This window comes from Cuculus canorus, chromosome 17 (genome assembly GCF_017976375.1).
Source record: "Cuculus canorus isolate bCucCan1 chromosome 17, bCucCan1.pri, whole genome shotgun sequence".
Taxonomy (NCBI): domain Eukaryota; kingdom Metazoa; phylum Chordata; class Aves; order Cuculiformes; family Cuculidae; genus Cuculus; species Cuculus canorus.
Genome location: NC_071417.1, coordinates 13,185,096 through 13,197,779, shown reverse-complemented (window position 1 = coordinate 13,197,779; position 12,684 = coordinate 13,185,096). Strand labels below are relative to the sequence as shown.

The 12,684-nt window shown below is 44.5% G+C and overlaps 1 long non-coding RNA gene across 2 annotated transcripts in view; it reads right to left on the bottom strand.

Annotated features, from left to right (window-relative positions):
- LOC128853916 (uncharacterized) overlaps positions 1-12,684 on the bottom strand; it is a 71,024-nt gene that overhangs the window by 45,993 nt on the left and 12,347 nt on the right. The window lies entirely within an intron of this gene.

The window sequence follows — 12,684 nt, the reverse complement described above, 5'->3', positions numbered from 1 at the left end:
GATTCACGTTCCTGTCATTTGTATCTTATTTATGTTCTTTTTAAGTTATTCAACACGGGCATTTAAAAATGTCTAGAAGGACAAATACTGCCCGTTTATTTCTCTAGGTCATTTACATGTTTATCTGTTAGCTTTCAACTGAAAAGCTTACTCATTTCATTCGTATTACACGTTTCAGGACACTGTAGAAGTCCAGGTGTGTCACCACGATGTCACGTGTCACCACGGATGACAAAGTCTTCGGCCCCAGCACGTCCCCAGTGCAGTTACGCTGTAATGTCTTTATCCTAGCAGAAGATCAGGCTCAGGGAAGTCAGATCCCTTCTGGCATTCTGCTGGAGCTCGCCCTTTAGCTCTGACAGTAGAGGAGAACTGCACTCAGGATTCTTGAGGCCATCTCTGACATTGCATCATCACTGCAGGTCCATCCTGCCCCAGGATCTCCATACCCAGAGAGGCTGCACACTCTTACAGCATTCTGGACTATGAGCATGAATCTGCAAGTTATGGGTAAAGTCCAGCATTCTATTAAGCAGCAGATTCAATTCAACGGAACTGAGGAAATGAGATTTAAGGATTTGCAGCACAGGCTGCACCAGAATGAGAGATGCACGCTATGCTGTGTCCTACCCAAAAGTCAATCAAGCGTAAGCTGTGACCAAAACCTTGGGCCATCTAGCTCTGACGCAAGGCAGTCGAACTTCCTCAGGGCAACACCCTAACGTTCATTTTCACTTCTCAGCAGCAATCAAAATTCAGGCAGCAGCACAGCAAAGCCAGACTCCAGGAGCAGACTTTCAAAAAAGCTCAGGGACAGAGTTCCAAATGTTCGTCATCCAAAATCTGAGCTGATATTATAGAGTTCGGATCCTTTTGAGCACTGAAAACACTGCATTATCTACAGGAAAATGATACAACGATACTGAGAACACAAAAAGACTGGTCTCACGTGTGCTAAAATATTTACCTGTTACACTACTTGTCATTTCACATCTTTTCAGGCTCAGACGAAGACATAATGGACTCAAAGAATACATCAAAAGAACAAGAACTGCAAGAATAGCACATACATCCCAGAAGCAGATGTTTTACTATCAAAACCATTTCTGATTCTGAGCAGTGGAAGAAATCAGGCATAGGAAGTAGAAAAGAATCCATGGGGAAAAAAAAGGCAATGAGACACGGATCACAATTTTTCTGCACTGAAATCTGCAAAAATTGTGCTAGAAGGAACAGGCCTTGCGGCATAGAACAGATGCACTGTTTTTTCAACCAGTCATCAGGATTATTATCACTAACTTCAGAGAGAACAACATCAGGCTTATATCCCGGAGCTGATGCTGCTCTTAGTTATACCATTATATGCTTCACCATAAATCAACCATCATCAAGTGTAAACCAACTCTGAGTGGTGAGTGCAGAGCAACACTGCACAACTACGTCCCGAAACACAGGCACAGACAATCTATTGACGCAAGCTCTGTTTTATGCAAATGCCTGACACAAGACACATGCAAAAATTAGAAAAAACCCACTATGATCACAATACTCCCCTTGTGACAGCATGACATTTACTCCCAACAAGCCTTTACGATGGCACCAGCAACTTACTTTGCCCTAGGGTGAGAAGGAAACATCTAATTAAGCAGTCTTAAAAATCTGTTTGTCAGGACTTCAACCGTGCTTTATACTGGGCAGAAAAAACTGCTCTTTGCAGGAGCTTGAACAAGACTGGACTAGAGAGGGGTCCTGAAAAACAGCAAAACTGGAAGACAGCAAAAGAGAAACAGCAGGGAAAATGCTCAGTTAAACCATCCTCTGTCTCCCTCAACAAACATCTTGTTGAGCCTCTGTAAGTTCATTCTGATTCACTGCTTGCTGAAGCTGAACTTTCACTAGGCTTTACATCCCGCGTAATTCTCTCTTGAGCTTTGCCACCCAAAAGGTGAATGTTTTGGGTGTTGTAAGCTATGAACAGGACATCATAACCCAGGTGACAACTACCGCACTATCATACGAGAAACTAGATTTTTCTACTGCTAAGACCGCCAGTGTTCATTTTTCTCTTGCCTCTCCTCAAACCACTGACACAAAAGCAAAGCCAAGAGCCTGCATAAATCCTCTGCATGAACCTGGGATTATCATGGACTTGTGCAACACGACTGCTTGTACCTGTGTCTGTACCCTACAAAAGACAGACCCTCAGAGATCCCAGCTGAGATAGCCACAGCACTCTAAGCAGTACCTAAGGCTATCATAAATTTTTATGAGCCAAACCCACACAAGTCATCGTTCTGATCTCCATCCGGACTGGCTCCAGTTATTTCACCTCCTAGTTATCTTCAGCTCAGAAGCAAAGAGCTTGAGCACTAAATGGTGCTTAAACTCCCACCAAGGACTGGTGGGCTGCATCCACAACATTGCCCCACATCTTTAACCAAACGACAAGAACGGATGGTATCACCTCGGAGAGCAGTTATGCACATCCTACACATTTGGTCTAGGCGTATGGCGATGTCCTTACGTTAAAGTCACAGACATAACAAAATAAAAATTTTTAAGACATGAAAACTATTGGGGGTTTATTCTAGATGCTGTCAAAAGGGAAACACAACGGCTTAAAGAAGAGGGGAACTTTCAGAAAACCTGGAACATCAGCTACCCTCACAACTAGGCCTGGGTTTATTTTACTTCTTTTCTGCTACCGAGGTCATTGGTACGGGCATGTCAGCATAGGACTCGCAACTTTTCTGAATCTTGCAGCTTCAGTTGCAATTGTCCTGTTCCTTTATATTGTCTCCCAAAAGAGGCATTATTAGATGCCAGGCCAGACAGGCGTTAGGACTAACCCAATCTGGGAAATTCTCACACACCCACACCACAGAAATGCTAACAGTAAAGCTGAGCATTAGAACCCACAGCCAGGGAGAGCCCTTCCACCACAACGCCTGCCTCTACACTTCAGTGTCAAGACCAGACACTTGGCCATATGTGCAACAAAGGAAGAAGCATGGTTCACACACTGCCAGCCACCTCCCTACTCTCTCCCCGGGCACTCTGCTTCTGAGGCAACATCTTCCTGGCCAGCAAAGCCACATCATACTGATCAACACAAGTCTGACCATCACATATTTCCTCTCCCACCCATTATTTCTTTACCTCTTATCTACACATCTAACTGTCTACTGTTAGGGTGTTCCTTTGCAAAGTTAAAGAACGCACCATGGCATTGCTGGAGAAATGATCAGTGTAGTGTTGATTGGCTTTCCTGAAACAACTCTCCAAGTATTCCCTGTAAAGAAAGCTGACATCACCCATTTGGTCCAAACAAGCCAAGCCTGACTGCTGGACCAGCTGAGACACACAGAGTCCCAAGAAACCAAAGGTGCTGTTACTTGAGGACTGAAGTTATATAGCAAATGGCTTATAATCAGGAAGCATTAAGGTGGCATTTATGTGGCTGTCATGCGGACTTACCCAGAAAGGTCACTGTCACTGAGCAATTAGCTAATGGAGCATTGCTAGTTACTGATGACTGTCGGAACGGGGTAGTCAGAGCTATTCAGAATACCTGAGAACAAAGATTATCCAAAGTCCACAGAGAAATCAGAACACAGACTTAGCAGCACCATTTAGTAAAGCACTTCCTATAATAAAGGGAAAGGCAATTTATTTCCAAGTTAAGCATTTCTTTTCCTTTGGAATCATCTGTCATTTCTACCTTTTACAACATTGCCACATAGCAATACTCTGGGGGTGAAGAAATCCTCTGGGTAATAAACCTGGATCAACCTCACACTGATCAAATTCAGAGCCAAACTTTCCCAGGCTTCACAAGAAGGTTTTGCATTTCCAGGGTTTTGGATCACACCAACATGGCCCCACAGCCTGAGCATCTCCCACCTCGTTAGTACTAGAAGATTCTTCTTTTCTAAGGATAATTCCTTCTTTATTTCAATGTTCTCAATAAAAAAACATACATCAGTTGACTGTATTAAAACGTGGTTCCTGAAGATGTAAAACATTGACAGCCTTAATCAGCAATAAAAATTTAAACTGTGTGGTGTTTTAGTCTAGAACAGATTACTTTTTCAAGAGAAGGTTTTCAAAGAACCAGAGAATTTGGTCATCTGCTGTCCCTCAATCTCTAAATACCTTCTCCCAAGACCAGAGACCCCAATTCTGCTTCCAGCTCTGCCAATTATTTTCTGCACATCTTTGTCTCACAACATATGCAAAAACCCCCTTGACAGTCTAGACTAAGTGCCCACGTTTCTCATCTCTCTGTGGTTACTGCAGACCCAGTTAAGAGCAGCACACAGCCTGATGCTCCTGAATTGGCTGGATACGGTCCTGTGAAAGACTTTGAGGTGGACATGCAGGCCATGAGGAGGAAGACTACAACAGAGGCTTGCTTTGGGTTTTGACAGGTAAAATAGAAAATGAATACACGGCCAACAAACAAAAGGTGAAAGTTCATCTCCCCACTATAAACGAGGGCAGGTGACAGGGAGGGCTGGAAATCAATGTGCACATTGTATGCTGTTTACTCATCCCTGCATGCAGATGAGAAGGCCATCTGACTTCAGCACACAGCCGCCTTCCCGGCAGCAGCATGGTGCCTGCCTCTCTGCTCCAGCATGGCCATTGAAACAAGCCGATACAGACTTGACGGCGCCAGCAAACCTGCAATAACTTGTTCGTTGCCACAGCGCTTCCAGGGCCCATCCCATCACCTATCTCCATTCACACTCCTCCTTATTGCTCACTTGATAACGACAGACCTGACCATAATTGCCAGGGTGTGCTGCGGAGCGGCAGGGAAGCGGATAAGCAATATCTATCCCTTGTCTCAGCACAAACGTGTAAAAGTTTGTTCATGGTTTTATGGGGCATGGAGCAAAACAGCTGCTTTCACTGAGAGCGGAGGTGTTAACTGCTGCGGAATTGCAAGGTGGCTCCTGCCAGCCCACGGTGTCTCTCCGGACAGGTCAACACACAGGCTCCTGTGTTGGGCTGAAACAGGTGTTGGGAAGGAAACTATTTCGTGGTGGAAGGTGGGACAGCGGTAGGGATTTCTCCAAGTTTTAAAGGGCTGGAAAAACTTGCTTTCAATCCAGGCTTCAAATTGAACATACACGCCTGGGAAGCAAAAGCTCTCCCTGCCAAGTCTCTGGTTCTCCATCTCTGCCTCACGTCGCGAGCCTGTTTCCAAACCTGCAAGAGGAATTCATCTAACTCCAGATCTACAGCATCTCCTTCCAGGCTGTCAGACTGTGCGCATGGAGTCTGTGATGCTAGTTGTGAGCCCTGTAATGATCAAATAGAGATTTCTGACTCATTTTGTATATAGGCCACAGAACAGCTGTCAGGTGCAGAGGCCAGGTATTAATCGGATGAGAAAGCTGGGATTCCGAGCCCAGGCTCTTATTAGTGGCCTTCTAACAGCATCCCAACACAGACACACAGAAGGATGTTTCTCATGTTTGCTGGACACTGAGTCTTGTCACGTGGGGTAAGCATGTGTTGCAAACTCTGTTAAGAAAAGCCAGAAGGAGGATTCTTCATTCTGTCTGCACAAAAAGCTTATTCAAAGGAACAGGTTAATCCTTGGCCTGCCAAGGCTGGCCACAAAACCAAAAGGAGGGCGCGTTTTTGACAGCAACCATCAGGCACTGGGTTAGGATCTGAAAGACACCTCACTAGGGCTACCAAACACGGCAGGACATCACCAACGGAGGAATCACATTCACTAATGCAGGTGTCTGCACACCTAGAGAAGCTGGCACTACGAATCCCAAGCTAGTTGGGGAAACACAGCAAAGAACTATTATCCCAACAATCCACAAGGCTCCTTTGCTTTGCAAAGCACCTGGGATGTGAAGGCACGCAGAACTGCTGCTCAACACACCCCGCCCTGTGGCACTGGCAGGGGATGGTGCAGACCAGCATCCTGGTGTCTGGATAAAAGGGCTTGGGGGATCTTGTTTTTCTTCCTCCGATCTTAAAGAAGTTATAGATCACTTGTAAGATACTGTAGCCTCCAATCATAGCCTGCTGGTGACTTTGAAATTACCTTGTGCGAGCTCCCAGAGCATGATGAGATATAGTTTTTTCCATGCAGGACAAACTGGGTTACAGGAAGTTCGGACTGTGAAAAATGATGGAGAGGTTGTGGAAAGTGAGGACTGCAGATGGAGAAAAGGTGAAGGAAAGTTGAGATTTCTGGGCACTCCAAGTGTAGGAGATCAGCTGGAAAAGGTGATGTAAAGGGGACTCTGGAAAGGGTGTGAGAGGAGGAGGGAAATAAAGAGGAGGAGTAGCACCAGAACCACCTCGTAATGGGAGCATGTAACACCCTGAGACAGGTGCCTCAGCCTTACACAAGCACCAGCACTGTGAGCCTAAGAAAAGTCTGCCCTTACCCTGTCGTAAAAAAATACCAGTTCTGGACCAAGGCTGGAAAATACCACCTCAGGGCAATAAATCTCCCACTGATAGGGTCTGGCAAACACAAGCTTCGACAAAGGTTGAAGTCAGCTCTGAAGTATATAATGACTCACATAGGGCTGAGGGAATTAGACCAAAAGGTGACACTCAATATAACAGCGACATTAATAAGTAATCGCTGCCTGCAAATGTCTGGGCAGTTATAAACCACTGGCAAGACAAGTCGTAATCTTACAAGCCTGGCTCAGCTACCTACAGCAAAATGTTTTTATCAAGTAACTCCAGGGCAAGTCTTCCCGATGATCCATGCTGATAGATGATCACAGGTACGTGTTGCACCTCAGCCCACGCCTCCATAAAACCCTGTGATCCAGGAAAGGCAGGACTGTCTTCAGGTATCCCCAGAATTGTTCTAGGGACGCTTGTCAGGGCTCCCCATTCCTACCTCCTGGCCCACAAGGGAAAATTATTCCTGGCTAGCTCCTGCGTTTTGCCCTGTAGTTTAAACAAACCAAGGTGCTAGTAAGTAACACACAGCATCAGTGTAATCTGAGAAATGAGCTTTCTGGTCATTAGAAATGCAGCTAAAACAAATAGTAAATACGATGCAGTGACATTTATGGTGAAAGCCGCCAGAGCTTTGGAGATTTCCCTGCCTGGTGCCGTAAAGGCCTACCGAGCACCAAAGGCATTTAAAGCTAAATTAAAATCCTCATTAGCTGCTCTTGAGTGTATTTGCATTGATGAGGTCCCTGGTGGATGTGGTTTTATGGGCAGGGAGGTAAACCTGTGTGGCATAGCTACAGAGAGAGCTTTCAGCTGCACTGATGTAACCTGCATGTGATATGCCAGTGACCGAGATATTCCATCACAAGCCAACCCGGTACGAGTGCTCCCCCACCACACAATAAAAATAAACAAACAGAAACCCCACACGCATTGTCACTGCGCTATCTGATCCAGAGAGGAAGATGTAGGTTTAGATACAGGCAAGGATGTTTATCCTTACACCCTGACACATGAAGATCTCAGAGCTACTGTTTATGTTTACAGTGATAAAGCTGATCAGTACATTTTGTCCAACTCTAAAATGACAGATACAACCTGTTTGTATGAAGAACAAGTGACCACAACTGCCCCTTCGGAGTCTCCCACACCACATGTTTTCTGGCATCCCCTGGGTTTTTAAGTTAGCTCTGTTTAAGGCTATCGCGTGACAGTGACAGGTACTACACAAAAACTTGAAAAAGAGGGATTCAACAGATCCAACCAGCTATGAGTTATGATTAAAAGACAGTGGAAGTTCAAGAAGAGGTCCTAGAAAAAGAACTTCAAGTGTGATTTGGGATGAAAGGAGAGAAACACCGCAAGAGGTAATGCACACGGTGCAGGAACCATGGGAAAACAAGCCCTTTGGGGACCTCTAGATGTGTGGTTTGATACCCCAAGTTATCTGTTTAACTGTGGGTGTCTAATTTCATATTAGCAAAGCACTGTATCTTGCACATGTATCTCCATTACCATGATGAAACAACCCTCTTGACATCCTGGCTAGGTACTGGAGATGAAATTCCCCGCAGGGGAAATATCCACGTGATCTTATACCATTTTGCTGAGTAGAGTCTGACTCAAACACTGTAACAGGCATAGTACTGCTTCTGTGAGAGAAAGCTGATGTTTAAACATAATTCAGATTAATTACGTTCTACTAATTCATGATCCTTCTCTGACTTTTTGAGATGCAGAACTCTCCGCTTTATGTCTAAATAGTTTTTATATTTTTAAATAGTTTGTAACTAAGGACAGTTTCCATCTCGGACGCACAGGGTAAGCACGTGTGCGGGGACGGAGCTGTGCGCACATTTCACACATATGCTTCTTTACACTGCGTAAATGGGTTTGTGGCTTGCAAAATGGGTTCCACAAATCATTAATTAATGATAATACAAATATAAATAATGTAAAAGACAGAAGGGCAAGAGTCACTGCTCCATCTGAACACCCTCTTGGATGCTTGGATAAGCAATGTGCCCAGAGTCTTCCCTGCCAGGAGCACCATTACACACAGAAACGCTGAAGAATCACAAAAAGGCTGCAAGTGTGTGTCACAGGAAATGACAGGACGTTATCAATAGTGTGCTAATGCAGAGGACTTTAACCCCTTAAAGCTTTCTGTCCAGTACAGCCAAATCCAGGTATTCAGACATCCCAGTTCATATTGCCTCAACAGTGGCTCCTTCGGTCCATAGAATTATGAGATACTGCTGCATCCTGCTGTTAGAAACCAAACTGCAACCGGTGAGCTGTTCACGGGCTCACAAAGGGAGTTTTCCACTCTTATCTTTATTAACTGTGAATTTATCTCTCTGCCCACATACAGTGTTGAGAGAGAAGCTGAGCTGGAGGAGGTCATTCTTGCTGTACAAGGATCAAATGCCATAAACGGCTCAGAGTGTGACAGCGTTTTGCTTGTGCCCTTTTAATTGCCCCTGGTAAAACACACATTAAACACGCAATCCCTGTGACCAAAGGTAAGAGGGAGTTTGGGTGTAAGCAAGCAATCACTCGATAAGACAACAGCATTTCAAAACACCATAAATAATTCCCTAGGCTAATTTCCCTAAGAGCAATGGAGATAATAAATCTCATTGTTGGCGTTAAGGGTGACTGAAGAAGCTGCTTCATGTGCCTGCCAACACGCTACCGGAGCAAAGCCACAGAGCTGAAGCTCGCTGGCTTCTTCCAGAGAGGAAGAAAAGAGGAAACATGTAAAAACGTGCCGCAGCCTGTGCTCCTGGGGCAGGTTACTTTTACCACGGAGAGAGGGCAGGGAGTGGGAGAGAAAACAGGAAAAAGACGGTTCCACCAAATGAAACCCAGCAGGGACATTTCACATGGCAGCCAGCAAAAGATGCCCCAAGAGCAGCAGCAGAAAAGCACTGGTCAAGGCCCAAGACATAAATCTAAATTACTGTGGATTAATGAGTCAAGATGACTGAGTTGGAAGGGGAATTTAAGGGGACACACTGGCCTTGATCAATGTCTGGAACTCCCCCTGAAGCTGAACAGAAGAACCTGTACACATCAGAGTTACAAGAAGTCTGCAAAGGCCATTCACTCACACACACACACATCCACACTGACACACGTGCCCACCACCTCCTTCTAATAAGCGTAGAACATCTCCCAAATCTCCACTTTCAGTCCCATCCTTCCAGCTTACATCTACTAGCACAGAAAGCCAAGATGGAGCAAAAGTGGACACAACAACTTGGAAATTTGTCCAACCGCTTCTTCTGGGTTTACACTGAATCCTTATTTTTTTTTTCCCCACAGTGGTTCAACAAAACTCAAAAACCTCGAAGAGTTGGCACAACAAATGTAACAGAGCTCTACATGAGCCACAGGATGAAAAAAACCTACAATCCACCAAGTTAAAGGCTGATTCTAACCCCCTGTATAACAGCTTAAATTAAAAACAATCTAGTTAAAAAACATCGGTATGGTAGCAGGATGGGATCAGCCCGTCCCAAGTCACACCAGTAGATGCTTGGAGAAGCAGTAAGCAGATGGGAAGTCTTTCCCTTTGTCCCAACACCACCTTGGCTCGGACCGTTCTGCCTGAGCAGTGGGCTGTACTAGTTCAGTTATCAGAGCAGCTCAGAAATCCTTGAGGGTACCCCTGCAGCACATGGATCTGGGGAGCTGGCAGGGACAGAGGCACCACAGGGAAACACAGTCTGGAGACAGAACGTAAATGCTTTTCTCACAGCAGGGTCTCCAAAAGCCTGAAGACTGGTCCAGATGAGCAGACAAGAAATTCTACTTACTACAGCTCCAGAAATCCTATTAAAGAACGCTGGGGAGTGATGGGCTGTCCCCATGCCCTTGTGTATGCACAAACAGGTCTCTGCTGCTTTGGGACCACATTAGCAATGACTTCTGATGTTAAAATTCAGGGTTTTTTTAATGTAAGTGATTAACAACATCATTAAGGGCTGAACAACTTTGCATTTCTGACATGTATTTGAAGGCTCATCTCTGCCTTATGTGAGTAAGGGACCTCAAAAGGAAAAGCAATGGCTACTCCATTTATGCACAATATATAACACACACACATATTTAGGGGCGTATATTCCCCTGACCGTATTGCATAAATACGTATTTATGAACCATACTGTGGTACATGTATATCGTAATGCACCAAAGATTTTAAAAATCATTTAGAAAATGGGCTGGTTTCCTTACAGTTTAGCTTACATAGTTCAATATAATATATTTTAAATACAACGGAAATTGGACAATTTTCCCATATTATAAATATATGTGATCTATCACTACAAACACTTTACAAAAGAAACATTTGGCAGATTTTCTATTCTTTCCAGACGAGTGACACCCAACCCCTCCAGCACATGAATGACCTGCAGAGAGTCCCGTATTTTCACTGGTTTGGATGCTTTCCTTCTGGTTTGGAGCCCACCAATGAAACTCTGTCAGAATTAAATGTTGCTTCTCTTAAAACAAAACAGTCTTAAGAGTGACAAGTGAGCAGTTCAGCAAGAGGATTCAGGCAGTCCCTTCATTCAGTTCAATCTAAAATACAGTATCAATTCCTTTCACCCCAGGCAGGTGATTCTATTCCCCTTTACAACACTTCTCAAGCCACTGTGCCAATTCGATGCCTGTTTGAACAGGGAAGTACAGGAGCCCAGAACATTCCGCTCCTCTAAGTTCCATGCACACAAGCAGCAAGAGAAGAAAAGGTAGCTCCTACCACTGCCTCACTTAGAAAGGCCACCGAGCCTCTGGCCAAATCGTGTTCTGACCAAGGTATGAATCAAATAGTGGATGAGACAGAAGGTGGATGCGAGAGAAGTCAGTGATTTAACTACATCAAAGAACTGAGGTAGGAAAAAGATGGCCGGGAAAATGAATTCTATGTCATTGTGGAATTTCCACGAAGACCAAGACGCCAAGCAGCATGGGAGGAGCCATTCACTCACCCTCAGTAGTTTTCTCCTTATCACAGGAAGGAAGAACACATTTGAAGATATAAGACAATGGTCAGACAATAGACAGGCAATTCCATAACTGGAAACTCACTAAGGTCGGAGGGAGGGCAAGAGTGTAATAAGATGTTAATTATATCCATGTGCAGGATGAACAACACTGAGTTGCCAACCTCCCTCACATTCCTATTCAGGATTTGCCCTGACACAGCCAGAACCAGGAATGCAGTCAGAAACCTTCAGCTCACAGGACTTGCGTTTCACATCTCCCTCCCAACCTTCTGTTTATGACTTCAAGTACTCAATGGCAACTAAAATGAAACCATTTCTTAGCAGAGCTAGAGTTCCAAACCAGGTTCAGAGTCTGGATCTATTCGACCTTCACCACATTACTAACGCTTGGACTGCAAGACCTTCTAGCTCCGCGATTACTCAAATACCTTCCAACAGGATCTGGGATAAGAAAGGCCAATACAGAAATTTAACTGTATTTCAGAATGGATGGCAGTGCTTCCTTGAAAAAAAGAAAAGAAAATAAAAAAAGAAGCGTAGGCCATAAGGGTCCTCTGCACACAGAAATAGCCATTACACATGACTACTTGGACATAAGACCCAGGATACTCCAAGTTTTCACTCACAAGAACTGGGGAAATAAGCAAATAACCCCTGATGCCTTCACACAGGCTTCAAGCAGGCCGAGAAGTCAGCAATGACCATGGCACACTGCAACATGTCTGCAAGCACATCAAACCTGCTGGTAAAAACATCCACCAAACTTAACTGAAATTCATATCAGCATGTGGAATTAATTTCACAGGCTGGGGCAAAAAAAACCCAGCAAGCCCATAAAACAGATAGAGAAAACAATTCAAAATGGCCCATCTTAAAGGATTAAATCGCTTAAGGAAAAAAGAAGTCCATAGGACCTGGCATTACACCATATCTGCAGACATTATGCCATAGAACTCTTTCCTCAGGACCTGGTAAGGGAGTTAATTTGTCTGAAGAATAAAACTGAAATATGAAAGTGAAGGTGGATCTCTTCAAAGAGTATATTTTAGCACTTATCAAACCTTCTGTTCTGGCTGTTCCCTGCATTTAGCCTGCGTTACTGGGGAGCCTGAAGAAGAATACAGTACTGGTGGAAGAATATAGCTTTAAATCCATGCAGTTTGTCTTTAAACCTGGTTTTACTCTGCATCATCTGCAGTGGGAGACAGAT